Genomic DNA, 15009 nt, shown 5'->3' on the forward strand with positions numbered 1-15009 from the left:
AAAACGTTGTCAAACTCAGTGGATAATAGTGTTGTCTCTCTTGTCCTCATACATGTATGTGGTTGTAGTTTTTCCAGTGCTTAAAAAGAATTTTGCTTCTATTTCATTCCTCTCCTCATTCAGTCTTTTTGTCAATTCTACTTTCCTTCTACTTTTCTCCTAACCACCTTATTTTTCCCTTCCTCAAATTTGTGTTTTCAAGTAGTAGTTCATTATTTCTCTCACCTCCATGTCGCCTCATTTCCCAGCACTCAAACTCCTCTCTTCAGCAGTCAAGTCCCACCATATGTGAATGATGTGCATGGAAGTAGATATAATTGCATCTTATTAAGATTTGATTGCAATAGATAGTTGTTGAATAATGGGCACTTAACACTACTCTAGTCTTCAGGCATATAACAAAGATCCACTAAAGGAAACTTTAACACTTAGAACATAAGATTTTAATTGTAGGATGATTGGGTTGTTGCAAGCTAGTCTCACACTGATCTGCCCTTTGTCTTGAGAAGATAAGAACAGAAGGGACTAATAAATGTACTATTACCATCTCATCTGGGTTTGTACCTGCTTTAATTGGCCAGAGGGAACTGGAAATTGGTTCAATAAAATAATGTTTATGCTGTTGACTGTAAGTCCTGTAGCGTCAGCAAACAGCGCTGCTGTATGACGCAACAGCTCCTGTAACAAAGAAACTTCATGGCCTGAAGCATACCTTGGATCGTGTGCCTGTGCAGTTCACACAATGAATGAGATTTATTTGACATTCTTGGCCTGTCCCTATTGAATTTTGTGTTTATTTGAATGCCAGCACATGAACTGCTGAGCACTGATTTTCATCAAGCTTGTGGGTTTTCGTTATGTGAAAGTAGTATGGGTCTGTGCTACTGCTGTGCATGTGTGAGAGTTGCAGAAAGAGCAGCATGCACTTTTGTAGTGTATTTTCTGTATTTGAGTAAAGAGCAGACACATCTCCATATATTTTAATTAGATGCTGTCACAGAGATTTGCAAGGGTTATGTTTTCAATCGTCAAGCCCTATTTTATCACCATAACTTCAAAATTTAAGTTTTAGGCAGTAGGAATGAATGTTGAACGTGGTAATCTGAGGTTGTATTATGAAAATTATTTGTCTCCGTGCATAGGCTCAGAATCGGTCCATGCAACTGTTTTTCAAAAAATGCACAGGAGCACATGCTATGGGCTCGAGTTAAATCGGCTCAGCCCAGCCACCCTATTATCTGCCACAATTGCAAAGCATAATCACAGACCGCCACTGAAACGCAATCCCCTGTCGCTCCGAGACAGCAGGGACCATGTGGCTGCCCAAGCTACCAGAAACAGCTATGGGAGACCAACCAGCTGTGACCTGCAGCCTTGTGGATCAGAGCTGCAGGGGCAGACTGCGAGGCTCGCGTTGGGGTCTTGATAGAAATAAGGGCTCCAACACAACTGCTACGGAGTGGGATGCCTTTAAGAGAACTCTGCATGGTCATTGCATGGGGCTAACCTGGATCATGTGAAAGCAGTTAGATAAGGAGGTGACTCTGTTAGAACAAAAGTTGACACACCTAGAAAATGAGGCTGTACACAACACTAAGAACCGAGCTGCACGTATTGCGGCACAGAGGGAATGTTCCTCTTAGAAAAATTATGTTGCTAAAACTATGCAGCACATGCAGCTAGAACCCACACTGCAGTAGATAGGGCTGGTTGCCTCAATCAATTAATCAATCAATCAATCAAGAAATTTGTATAGCGCGCTACTCACCCGGAGGGTCTCAAGGCGCTGGGGAAGGGGGGACCGCTACTGCTCAAACAGCCAGGTCTTGAGTTGCTTCCTGAAGGAGAGGTGGTCTTGGGTCAGGCGGAGGTGGATGGGGAGGGAGTTCCAAGTCTTGGCTGCCAGGTAGGAAAAGGATCTTCCTCCCATGGTGGCTTTTCTAATGTGTGGCACGGCGGCGAGGGCGTGGCTGGTCGATCGTAGCTGGCGGGTTGGAGTGTAGAAGGTCAGGCGGTTGTTGAGGTACCTGGGGCCCAGGTCGTGGAGGGCCTTGTGTGCGTGGGTGAGGAGACGGAACGTGATTCTCTTGCTGACGGTGAGCCAGTGCAAGTCTCTCAGGTGTCCGGAGATGTGGCTGTGACGGGGGATGTCAAGGATGAGGCGTGCGGAGGCGTTCTGGATGCGTTGGAGTCTTTCTGTAGTTTGGCCGTGGTTCCGGTGTAGAGGGTGTTGCCGTAGTCCAGTCGGCTGGTGACGAGTGCCTGGGTGACCGTCTTCCTGGTTTCGGTGGGGATCCATCGGAAGATCTTTCGGAGCATGCGTAGGATGTTGAAGCATGATGATGAGACGGCGTTGACTTGTCTGGTCATCGAGAGGGAGGAGTCCAGGATGAAGCCCAGGTTGCGTGCATGGTCCGTTGGTTTGGGTGCGCTGCCCAGGGCAGGGGGCCACCAGGAGTCGTCCCAGGCAGAGGGTGATGATCCAAGGATGAGGACTTCCGTCTTGTCTGAGTTCAGTTTCAGGCGGCTGTTCATCATCCACTCGGCTACGTCTTTCATCCTTCGTGCAGGTTGGTTCTGGCGGTGGCTGGGTCGTTGGTGAGGGAGAGGATCAGCTGGGTGGCGTAGGAGATGATGTTGAGGTTGTGTTGGTGTGCGATGGCTGCGAGGGGGCTCATGTAGACGTTGAAGAGGGTGGGGCTGAGTGATGATCCTTGAGGTACGCCGCAGCTGACTTCGGTGGCCTCGGATCTGAACGGGGGGAGGCGGACTCTCTGGGTTCTTCCGGCGAGGAACGAGATGATCCACTCTAGTGCCTTCTCTTGGATTCCGATGTTGCTGAGGCGCTGCACTAGGGTGCGGTGGCAGACAGTGTCGAATGCTGCAGAGAGGTCCAGGAGGATGAGGCCCGCTGTCTCCCCGTTGTCGAGCAGGGCTCGGATGTCGTCGGTGGCTGCGATGAGGGCGGTCTAGGTGCTGTGGTTGGCTCAAAAGCCGGACTGCGAGTGGTCGAGGGATCCATTAGTCTCGAGGAAGGCGGCTAGCTGTCTGTTGACGGTCTTCTCGATGACTTTGGCAGGAAACGGGAGGAGCGAGATGGGGCGGTAGTTCTTGAGGTCAGTGGGGTCTGCTGATGGTTTCTTCAGGAGGGCGCTGAGTTCGGCATGTTTCCAGCTCTCCGGGAAGGTGGCAGTGTTGAAGGAGCAGTTGATGATGTCCCGGAGATGGGGTGCGATGACTGAGTCGGCTTTGTTGAAGACGTGGTGGGGGCATGGGTCGGTTGGAGAACCGGAATGGATGGTGTTCATCATCTGGATGGTGTCTTCGGTGCTGACCGGGGTCCAGGCGTGGAGGGTGGTGTTGGGGGGCGTCGGTTTGGTGGTTGGGTGCGTGGTCTGTGCGCCGAAGCTGTTGTGTATGTCGGTGATCTTGCGGTGAAAGAACGAGGCGAGTGAGTCGTAGAGGTCTTGTGAGGGAGTGATGTCGTTGTTTCCGGCGCTGGGGTTGGAGAGCTCTTTGACGATGCTGAAGAGTTCCTTGCTGTTGTGTGCGTTGTTGTCTAGTCGTTCTTTGAATGCTGTCTTCTTGGTGGTGTGGATCAGCTGGTGGTGTTTGTGGGAGGCGTGCTTGAGGGCGGTCATGTTGTCTGTGGTCGGGTTTTTTCGCCAGGCTTTCTCGAGGGTGCGGCGGTTCTTCTTGGAGTTCTTGAGGTCATTGTTGAACCAGGAGGCTTTCTTGCAGTTGGGCCTGGTGGGATGGGTTTTCAGAGGTGCGAGGTTGTCAGCGCAGTTGGTGATCCACTGTGTGAGGTTGTTGGCTGCTTGGTTGGGGTCCGCTGAGCTGGCGGGAGGGTTCTGGCTCAGTGATGTGGAGAGCTGGTCGGTGGTGATCTTGTTCCAGCTCCTGCTGGAGCAGCCTGTTGTGGGTGGTGGTGAGTCGTGGTTCTTCTGAAGCTGAAGTGGACGCAACTGTGGTCTGTCCAGTGGAGTCCGGTGGAGTGGCTGAAGGAGATGTACTTGCTGGAGGAGAAGACTGGGTCAAGCATGTGTCCGGCGTAGTGGGTGGGGGTGTTCATCAGTTGCTTGAGTCCGAGGTTGGCGAGGTTGTCCAGCAGGGTGGTGGTGTTGTTGTCGTTGTTGTTCTCCAGGTGGAAGTTGAGGTCCCCTAGGAGGATGTAGTCAGCGGAGGGGAGGGCGTGTGGGCTGATGAAGTCTGCGATGTCTTCGCTGAATTGTGTGCGGGGTCCTGGGGGTCTGTAGATGAGGGTGCCTCTGAGTGTGGTCTTGGGGTCGGTGTGTATCTGGAAGTGGAGATGTTCGGTGGCTGTGAGGGTGTCGTCGGAGTTGGTCGTGATGCGGATGGTGTTCTTGTGGACGATGGCGATGCCTCCTCCTGTCTGGTTGACGCGGTCCCTCCGGGTGATCTTGTATCCGTCAGGGATGGCGATGGCGATGTCGGGCGCTGAGGAGGCGTTCATCCAGGTTTCTGTGAGGAAGGCGACGTCTGGAGATGTGGTGTCGAGCAGGTTCCAGAGTTCCACGGCGTGTCTGTGGATAGAGCGGGTGTTGAGCAGGATGCACTTCAGGTGGTTGCTGCTGGTGCTTGGCTTGGCGGGTGCGGTCCGTGTCTGAATGCAGGAGAACTTGCAGGATTGGCAGGTGAAGGGCCCGTGGGTGCGTCTAGGGGTGGCTCTGCAGCAGCCGGGGATCCGGCCGGTGTTGATTGCGATGAGAGTGGCGGCGTTGTAGGTCTTGCGGGTGGGCTGGCCTCTGCGGGGGCCAGGGGGTCTGGCGCTGGGCGCGGGCCAGGCGCAGGCCAGGCGCGGACGGGTTTGCCTTAGGCGCGCCGGCTGCGCGGCCTCCATATGAGTGGGAGAGGGAGGGAGGAGCAGCTGGGAGGTGGGAGCGGGGCGGCCAATGGGGTGCGAGGGGGTCGGAGCTACGGGACGCGGCGGCGGGAAACGGGCGGCGAGGGGGAGACGCGGTGCGCAGGGAAACAGAGATTTAGGCCACAAACTGGGCAGAAAAAGGTGAGGGGAGCAGTACAAGGCAGCAAAAGGGCACAGGAATAAAGCAGAGGTCAGCGGTCTCACAGGGGCTGCGTGGCGGTGAGGGGAGCGACCTGCCTGGTAAACAGGGTCAGAGGTCGCTCTCTCTACCGCTGCGTGGCCTCCATATGAGTGGGAGAGGGAGGGAGGAGCAGCTGGGAGGTGGGAGCGGGGCGGCCAATGTGGTACGAGGGGGGCGGAGCTACGGGACGCGGCGGCGGGAAACAGGCGGCGAGGGGGAGACGAGGTGCGCAGGGAAACAGAGATTTAGGCCACAAACTGGGCAGAAAAAGGTGAGGGGAGCAGTAGAAGGCAGCAAAAGGACACAGGAATAAAGCAGCGGTCAGCGGTCTCACAGGGGCTGCGTGGCGGTGAGGGGAGCGACCTGCCTGGTAAACAGGGTCAGAGGTCACTCCTGGCTTGGCTAATAAAACAAGACAGACCCCAGCGTTCAATCAAAGTACAGGGGTCTGCGTCACAGGACAAAGTCCTGTATCTTCCCATTTTTGTCTAGCACACCAGATCCCGGCACTCCCCCCGTCGCAGCGCCATTGGTATGGCAACCACACACATTTAGATATTTGGGGATACAGATATACCGCATGGATGATCACTTGCTAGAAGGCAGCATAACGTGGACAGTGACCTCTTTAAAGACACAAATGACCTTCTGGAAGTCCCTTCCACTCTCTATGGCAGGCCGGGTTGCACTGCTAAAAATGGTTGCATTATCTTGCTTATGATATTACTTTACAAATCTTCCAATATAAATCCCGGCGTTATATTTTCGTTCAACAGAATGTTTACTTCGGGAGTTCCTTTGGCATGGTACACGTTGCCGGTTAGCGCTCCCAAAACTTCACAGGGCTACTGACCAGGACAGAATGGGACTGCCTAACTTTGAACTTTACTATCATGTGGCCCAACTTCAATAGGTGTTGCACTGGTTTGCTGGCAAGAATCTATCAGACACGGCAACCCTCAGTCCGGCATGAACACTTCCTGAAGTACTCCATGTATTCCACCCATGCACAAAACATCCTACACCAGAAGCCTCTCTACTGCGAACAGCGTATCGCTGCTATCACTGGCGTCTATCCCTTAGGAAGAGAGTGATCCCTTATGCACCAACAATAGCACTAGTGGGAACGTCACGTGGAACACATATCACCTCAACATCAGAACTGGCCAACTGGAGTTCAGCCGGAATACATACACTTGGGAACCTATGTGATAACGGTGCTCTCCTCCCATATGCCACATTACAGGAAGATACTAATGTACCTGTTGCAGCTTCCTCCTACACTACTCCCTCCCTGGAGGATTGCAACAGGCCTGGGGAGATATCAAATAAGAACCTCGCACACACCTGACATTACAATATTTGCATGTACTTAGTGCAGGAACACACCGGGTGCATTGGCTAGCAGAATTCCTGAGACACCACACCTCCCATCCACTCATGCGGTTACGTGAGCTTTTGGAGGCTCATAAGGATGCACCATACACAAATAAACAATGGTCTCAAATATTGGAGAGCCCACTGAGAGTGCCACGTAATGCTAGATTCCGCCTCATCTAATACTGTATGAACCATTGAGCTTACCTGACGCCACAGCAAACTAATCGCTTCTTCCGCAGAACTGACATGAGCTGCCCCAATGTCAACTACTGGATGCAGACATACTGCACATGTTATGGTCCTGCCCCATGCTGCAGCACCATTGGAGGGCAGTGATGGATCGACTGCTGCATTGTAGAGGCCAATCATTCACTAACACCTGGAAACCATGTATACTAGGACTACTCCACCATACTAAACATAACTGGGCCACCTTCAGGTTTCCTGACCTAGGATTTATCCTAGCCAAACGATTAATTACCCGAAGATGCAAGGAAACTAAGGCATCATGTTATGAAGCCTGGTCCTGATTCGTGATGGTCTGGACACAGGCGGAAAGCATAGCACTTCGCTGGGAGGATACACTGGGTCTTCACAAATACCCCATAGCGAGCCACTGGGACATAATACTAGCAGACTTGCACATACCTCCCATTGACAATGCATGGGAGGATCAGTTGCCTCAATACACAAACTGTAGGAGATGAGAAAGCTTTCATTCATGCTCATATGACCAAACGCAACACGCAAATGCAGATGGTATTGGTTAATATAAGATAGCCCCGAACTGCACACCATGCACCATATTAAACCATCGGAGTGGGATCCCTAAGACCCCCACTTTACTCACACTGTGGATGTATTTGTAAAACTGAAAATCTGCTACTTAATGGTCAAGGTAATCACATATGCTCATATTTGGTAGAACCTAGTTTGCTCCAGAGTTGGCTTGATACCCTTTTAGTTCTCTTTGTTAATCTGTTAAAATACAACTGTATGATCTGTTAACAGAGGATACACGCAGAGAATGGTCATTAATCAGAAGAGACATGGCGTGCGCCTGCCATGTAAAATATTACTCTTGCTGAAGGTGATTCAGTAACTTTTACTTAATTTGATGTGCATTATGTAAACTGTTGAAAAACATGTAGCATAATGAAAAATGTCACAAACCGGATGATACTATGGTATACACCTTTTTGCTGTAATTTCAACCACAAAAATTGAAAATAATAAAACAGGTTCAAACAAAAAAAATCAGGACCACATACTAGGAAACACAATAGTTGTTGTTTTTTTATGCTCCTGAGCTGTATTGTTTACTGTTTACATACACATAACATATAGATTATCTGAGTTAATGAATGAAATATAGACAATGCAGTTTCAGCAAAACCAACACATGGACTCTTTATGGGCTTGCACATAAATGCTGATTATGCTGATGATATGGCCACTAAGCCTTCTGTAAGAGTAAATGTGGCTCCTAACGACATGTTTTCTGACCATCTCAATGTAAAACTAATAACAGGAGTTAGGTATAATACTTTATGGGAGGACACTGACTCTGGAAGCATTCACATGCACTGTGATCATTGTTGCCACAGTCCTGATATCTGAGCTTTCAGAAAGCAAAACTCCACCAGCTCCCAGTGAATGAGGATGATATTGTTGAAGCAGATATGCTAAATAGAAATTAATAATGAATGATTACGTGTTTTGAATAACAAAAAGTTAATAGAGAAATTAATTGTAGAAAAATTAATGTGTACGTTTTAAAATGTGCCCACGGAGAGTGTCAGCCAGCTTATACGAACTTGTACTAAAATGATTAAAAATGCATAAAATATTGAAAATTAACAAAAATAATGTAGTAGTATGTCATATTAAGATGTATAGCCTATGTTTTGCATTATATTGTAGAGTAAACTTTGCCGAAGTTGTGGCCTAGTTGCCAGGCCTCATGCAGAAGCTGAATCTCTAGCGCACTGCAGAGAAGCTGGTGCGTTGAACTGTCCCTGAACTGCATATGTTAATAAAATCTGCTTAGCTAGAATTTTCTGCAATGTACTGATGAACAGGAGATGACAGACTAGGATATGTAACAACTTTAGTGTAAGACAGACTCAATGTACTTTCCCAGGACTGGAACAATAGAAGCACTGACTAGAGAAGAAGATGCAACATTTTTGATACCTGATGAGCCGTATGATGAGGACATCGTACAGTGAACCAATGAATAAACTAAGAGCAGTGAAATATTAGAATTCATAGATTTGTAAAATTAAAGTTATTGGTTAGGGTAATAACTGGTGATTGACTGACCAATTAGGAATTAAGGGGATGGACTGGAAAACCTTAATAAAAAGTCATGACAAAGGGCAAAAACTTCAGATGAGATGCAAGATCTGAGGGGAGAATTGATGACATCAAGAGACGCGATTCAAGATTCTGTCATTGGGCTTATGCGTTTGAAAGCCTGATGCGTTGCTGATCGATTGATGACCTGAAGACGAAGACTGACTTTGTTGCTGATACATTCTATGGATAGGGAGCTATGACAATGTGACTGTTAACTTTTTGTGCCTTTCTTTCTAGGTACCAACTGCGCTGTTTGAATAAGTTTTCCTTTTAGCTAGATGTTTTCTAAATTCGTGTTTCTAAATTGTTTTTGCATGAAGTCCCACATGCTAATGCTAATCTGGGTTAGGTAAGGTATTCTTTGGGTGACGCTGACAGTGACAAATGATTGACAAACTGACTGCTGAACTCTGCTATTAATGTCAATATATTCATCTTTGATTGCTTATGCTGAAGCATTAGAGCATATTGTTTCTCAAGTTCTGTTTAGATTATGTTATTGGTGGACATCAATGAACTAATTCTGAGCTGATTGAAAAAAGTTTGAATTAGCCTCATGACTTAGTATTGTAACCAATAGGGAAATAAAATTGATAAAACGTATAATTGAATAGTGGTTATTCACGAAATGTTGATATATTGTCTCATGCTTAATTTTTTCTCTTAGTTGTTATTGATTGATTACATTAATAATTGATGTTCATCAATTACTACGTACCTAGGATACTCCATGCGAACCCAAAGGTTCATTAGCCTATACGCGTCCCCTTGTAACGTTACTTACTAAGGACCAGACGCGCTAGCAGTTTTTGGTAGCAGCTTGATGGTTTGTTTCCTTGGAGAACTAGTTATGTGGTGATTGGTGGTTATGATGGTAGTTTAAGTTAGGGTTAGGTATTTATTTTTATGTGGTTTGTGTTTTGTTTTTCTGAAATGGCAATTGTAGCAAAGATGATGTCCCCTAAAGCCCAGAAATGCCTTTCCCAGATCCTGGATCCCGCTAGTAAAGTTGGGTATGTTCTCGGCATCTGTGTGAGGGAAGTAGGGAGTTTGCGTACTCCAGTTGAGGTTTAGTAGGAGTTTGCGTGCTCCACAGTATGAGAGTAGGGAAGTCATCGAACTTCACATGTGTGTGGCACTTTGTGCTCAAAAATTGTCCATGTGGTTGTTGGTGATGTACGGACCCTGCGTGGTCTAAGACTCCAGAATATATTGACACTTGGTTATATGTTGTAATCTGTCTGGTTTAGTAGGTTGATCGGGCGTGGTCAACAAGTCGGTGTGTAAGTTAAGAGAGGAAGGGAAATCTTCAACTGAGATTTGACGAGTCCTATGTGCACCAGCATAGACTCATTGATCAGTTGAGAGTGAAATCCGCCGGTCGAATTTTGCTTGCGAATGTGGGAGACTGAGAAAGAGGAATATGTGCATGAGCAAAAGGGCCATCAGTGAAAATCCGTAAGGTCCTGAAGCGACTGTGTACCTTCCTGTAGTAAACAAGCTGATTTGTTATGGTTATTGGTTTTTGGTTAGTGCTCGTAAATATTTCTGCATTAGTTTCATGTGAGTTGAAGTTTAGGAGGACGAGCCGCAATACTTTTTCAGCCGCAGTGTGTGAGTGTGACGTCAGAGTCAGCCGCACTGGGATAGGTTGGTTAGTGAGAAGAGTCACAAGCGGATTGGCAGCCGTCGTAAGAGACAATTGGTTGAGAAAGTAGGTGAAGGGAATCTTGGGAATAAAAGTCATTCCCTTATTGAATCGAATAACTATAAAAGAAAAGATAAAGGCCCTCATTCGCCCGCCAAGGTTAAACCGCTGGGCGGCCGCCAATGCGGCCGGCACTCCCGCGGGGTCTATTATGAGATCCCCGCTGGGCCGGCTGGTGGAAACCTGGTTTCCGCACGCCGGCCCAGCTGGGATCTTGGTCACAACACGGGAGCCGGCTCCAAATGGAGCCGGAGGTGTTGCGGATGTGCGACGGTTGCAGTTGCACCCGCTGTGCTTTTCACTGTCTGCATAGCAGACAGTGAAAAGCTCCATGGGGCCGTGGCAGGGGGCCCCTGAACTGCCCATGCCATTGGCATCGGCAGTGCAGGGGCCCCATGACTCCCCTTTCCGACAGCCGTTTCATGGCGGTTCTTACCCTAATCCCCTGGGCAGCGCTTCCGCCGCGGTCGTAATGCCCCTGGAAGCACCGCCAGCCTGTTGGCGGTGCTTCCTCCAAAACAGCCCTGGCGGTCGAAGACCGCCAGGGTTGTACTGACCCCCAAAGTTTTTTAAAGTGTTTAGGAGTGCCATGAAGGGTGAAAGTTACATTAAGGCGACAGTGTGGGAGCTGTCCCCACCAAAAAATTCTCCAGCTTATATTGTGATGGAGGAGTGAGGAGTCGCGCCATGTCTTTGGTTAAAGCAGTGGTGCAAATTGACAGAGAAACAGGGAGCTTTAGCCTTTCCAGAGCATGGAACGTTTAATTTGAGAATTTTGCTTCAGTTGTGAATGACATTATATGAGACAAAGCCACTTCCGAGACCAGTACAGTTTGAGGCTTTAGCGGTTTGGGAGCTCATAGCAAGACAACAGCAAGAAATGAAATTCTAGAGGAGAATAAGGAAGGTAGAGAAGTCTTTAGCAGAGGCAAGATGGGATTGGGAACAGAAAAAGTGGAGAATGACGACATTACAAGGTGTTAAGTTGTTTCCTGTAATTACAGAAGAAGACAAGTCAAGAGAGAAAGAGGATACTAGCAATAGTGATAAGAGTTCGTCAGGGGGCAAAAAAAAGAAAAAGACTTATGCGAAAGAAGAAGATTCAGATATTGAGGATCTTATTACTCAGGTGTTGAGGGACTGACCTCCACCATATGCAGTGCAGGAGGAGGGTCCAAGTACTAGTTCTGCTCCAACTGCCCCAGCCCAAGTGACGGGGACAGCGGGACTAGTACAGATAGAAAATGGACAGGTAGAAGGGGTAGTGCAGAGCACTCCTAATGCAGTGACTACTTCCGTGGTCCAAGCGCAGATGCACCCACCACCGATACAGAGAATTTATCCAGATGTTCCAATTCTTGAGACAACTTCGAATTTAGTGGTCCTTATGGAGCAAGTGGTTTCGAGGCCAATGCTAGTTTAGACCGAGCCGACTCCAATGTTGTTTCCTCAGGCACAGCCACAGGGTTAGCCGAAGTTCACACCAATGACAGGGACACAGCCAGATGTGACACCAGTGATGAATCGGAGCATGGGGGTAGCCCTTCCACAAAATGCGGCTGTCAGAGCGGCACCAGATGCAATATCGTTGCTGAGTACTGTTGGTCCAGCAGTATCATTGTTTGCGCAGGACAAGCCGATTGCTGGAGAACAGGCTGAAATGTCACAAAGCCTCGTGAGGAGGGGGCTGAGAGATCATGTGCAGGTAATATCATCTACGGGTCAGACCTTTGATGGATCTAGACCATTAATGGATCTTAGTCCTCTTGTTGCGCTCTGGATGCGGTAAATGGACCGAGTGCAAGTCAGAGTTTGAAGCTTTTGACACCACAAACTCCAGGTGCAGTGGTACAACAGATGCCATTGCCAAATGCAAGTAACATCTCGCTACAGGGATTGACAGCACAGCAATTGAATCAGTGGTTGGATAGTTTGAATTCTCCTCGAAACACATCCAAGGGTGAAGAGCAGATTAATCGTGTAAGATTGGCTACAGAGATAACAGAGCTAGTTGAAGGAACGATGGGAGTGAATAGGTTAGAATCCTATACAGAAGCAGAGCTGAGATACTTGTGTCAGAGAATTACGAAAGAAGTGGGTAAGATTCATCAGAATTTAGCAGATTTGGCAGATAAACATAACATAGAAATTGAGAAAACAAAGCATTTGAAACGAAGCTACAGGTTAGATTTCGAGGCAAAAGATTTTGAACACATGAGGTCAGCAGGGATGTAAGCACATCTCAGAGAATTATTGTAGAGTGCTCAGATTTGGGGAGTATTAGAGAAGTGGGCAGGCAGATGGGCAAAGAAGAAGGATAAATGGAAACGAGATTCCCAGGAAGGGTCTGAAAGTGCTCAGAAAGAAAAGGATCCAGTAAAAATTTTACCAATGAGAGAAATTCCAGGAGGGAAATTTGTTCATGTACCTTGGCTCAGGAGTGATATTCTGTCATTCACAAATGATTATCCAAAATTGAGAGAGAAACCGGTTGAGTGGTACCAGCAGACAGATAGATTTGTGAAGCTTTCTAAATGTCTGTGGGAAGACTTGAATACTTTGTTGGAGATAGTGGTTCCAGCTGACTTGTGGGTTGAGTGCAAGAGAGCAGTGGATTGGCCAACGAGTGATGTGCAAGGGATGAAAAAGATGTTACAGTGTCATCAGTGCAAAAACGTGGGACACTGAAAGCGGGAGTGTCTGTTGATGGTGCAGGATGGTGTTGTTCAGCAAAGTAGTGATGTCAATACATTTTAAACTGTCAAAGTCCCTAGGATGAGAGGCCTTAATCCGAATTTTCAGAATCAAGTGCAGAATTTTCAATCCATGCAGCAGGTGCAAGTACCGCGTGCACAAGTGACACAGTTGCAACCAATATGCAGCAGCAGGTTCCTATGGTACCTTGACATCAAACCTCAAGCCCCGATGGAGCAGCAACAGATGATGCTTACTCAGCAGGTCACAGGTCAAAGACAAGACAGAAGTAGTGACACAGTGCACCAATTTCCATTACATAGTGAGAATGGAATAAATGACGAATGGATGTGTGAGAGTTCGGATGAGGAGCCATGCATGCTTGCAGCATCCTTAGAGGTAGATCAGAGAGGACCCTTTGTAAAAGGAAAGGTGATGGGTCATAGGGTCTCATTTCTAGTAGACACAGGAGCCACGCACTTTACAGTGAGAAGTGCAGAAGTTCCAAACTTACCTCTATCAGGCAGAACAGTTCAGGTTCTGGGATTAGCAATCAGACAGTTGATAAACTGATCACAGATCCTGTACAGGTTGAGACTGGCAACTTCCAGGGACTGCATAAGTTTGTAGTCTGTGACTCAAGTCCAGTATCCTTACTGGGAAGGGACCCTGGCCCGAGGGTAGGTCGCTCCCCCTGCCGCTGCAGCTCCACCAGCCCAGGCTCCTGACACCCCCAGCAAGACCTGCTAAAAACAGTAAGTACTCCCCCGCCCAGCCCCTTGCCCAGCCCCGCGCTACTCACCTCTCTTCTCCTGTACCTCTGTCTTCTGCCTTCCGCTCTCTCCTCCAACCTCTCTCCGCACCTCCGCTGTCCTTCCCTTCACTCTCTGCCCTCTTCTGCAGCCCTCTTGCTGCGTGTTCTGCTCTTCCTCGGCCCGCTCCTCTTCCTCACTGCGTTCTCTTCCTGCTTCTTTCTTCATCTGTGGTCTTCTTCTGTGTCCTTCTTCTTCTGTGTTCTTCATCTGTGTTCTTCATCTGTGTTTCTTCTTTCTCCTCTGCACCGCGACCTGCGTGTCGTTTCTTCTATCTTCATCTGTGTTCTTCATCTGTGTTCTTCATCTGTGTTTCTTCTTTCTCCTCTGCACCGCGACCTGCGTGTCCTTTCTTCTATCTTCATCTGTGTTTCTTCATCTGTGTTCTTCATCTGTGTTTCTTCTTTCTCCTCTGCACCCCGACCTGCGTGTTCTTTCTCCTCCTCTGTACTTTTCTCTGCGTGCTCCTTCTCTTCCTCTGTGGCCTCTCCTCATCTTCTGGACGCTTCCCCTCTGCTTCTCAGGTCTCTCCTCTTCTTCCTGACTCTTCTCTCTTCCCTCCGGACCCTTCTCCTCTTCTTCTTCACTCTTCTCTCTTCTGTTCTTGACTCTTCTCTTCTTCTTTACTCTTCTTCTTGACTCTTCTCTCTTCGGTTCTTGACTCTTCTCTTCTTCTTTACTCTTCCTCTTGACTCTTCCCTCTTCGGTTCTTGACTCTTCTCTTCTTCTTTACTCTTCTCCTCTTCTGTTTTTTCTTACTCCCCTCCACCTCTGTAACCCCCCCTCCCCTATCTTTTCTCCCCTCCTCTCTACCTGACCCCCCCACCCTCCGCTTTCCCGCCGCCACCTCCTGCTTGGCCCTGCCCCCCCGCTCTCATTCATCGCCCCCCTTCCACCTCCTGCCCCCAGCTGACACCTCCCCCCCCCTCCTCCCTCTAATGGCGGCCGCTGCGCGGCAGAGTTAGCGACCCTGACCCGAGGGTAG

This window comes from Pleurodeles waltl, chromosome 2_1, assembly GCF_031143425.1.
Source record: "Pleurodeles waltl isolate 20211129_DDA chromosome 2_1, aPleWal1.hap1.20221129, whole genome shotgun sequence".
Lineage (NCBI taxonomy): Eukaryota > Metazoa > Chordata > Amphibia > Caudata > Salamandridae > Pleurodeles > Pleurodeles waltl.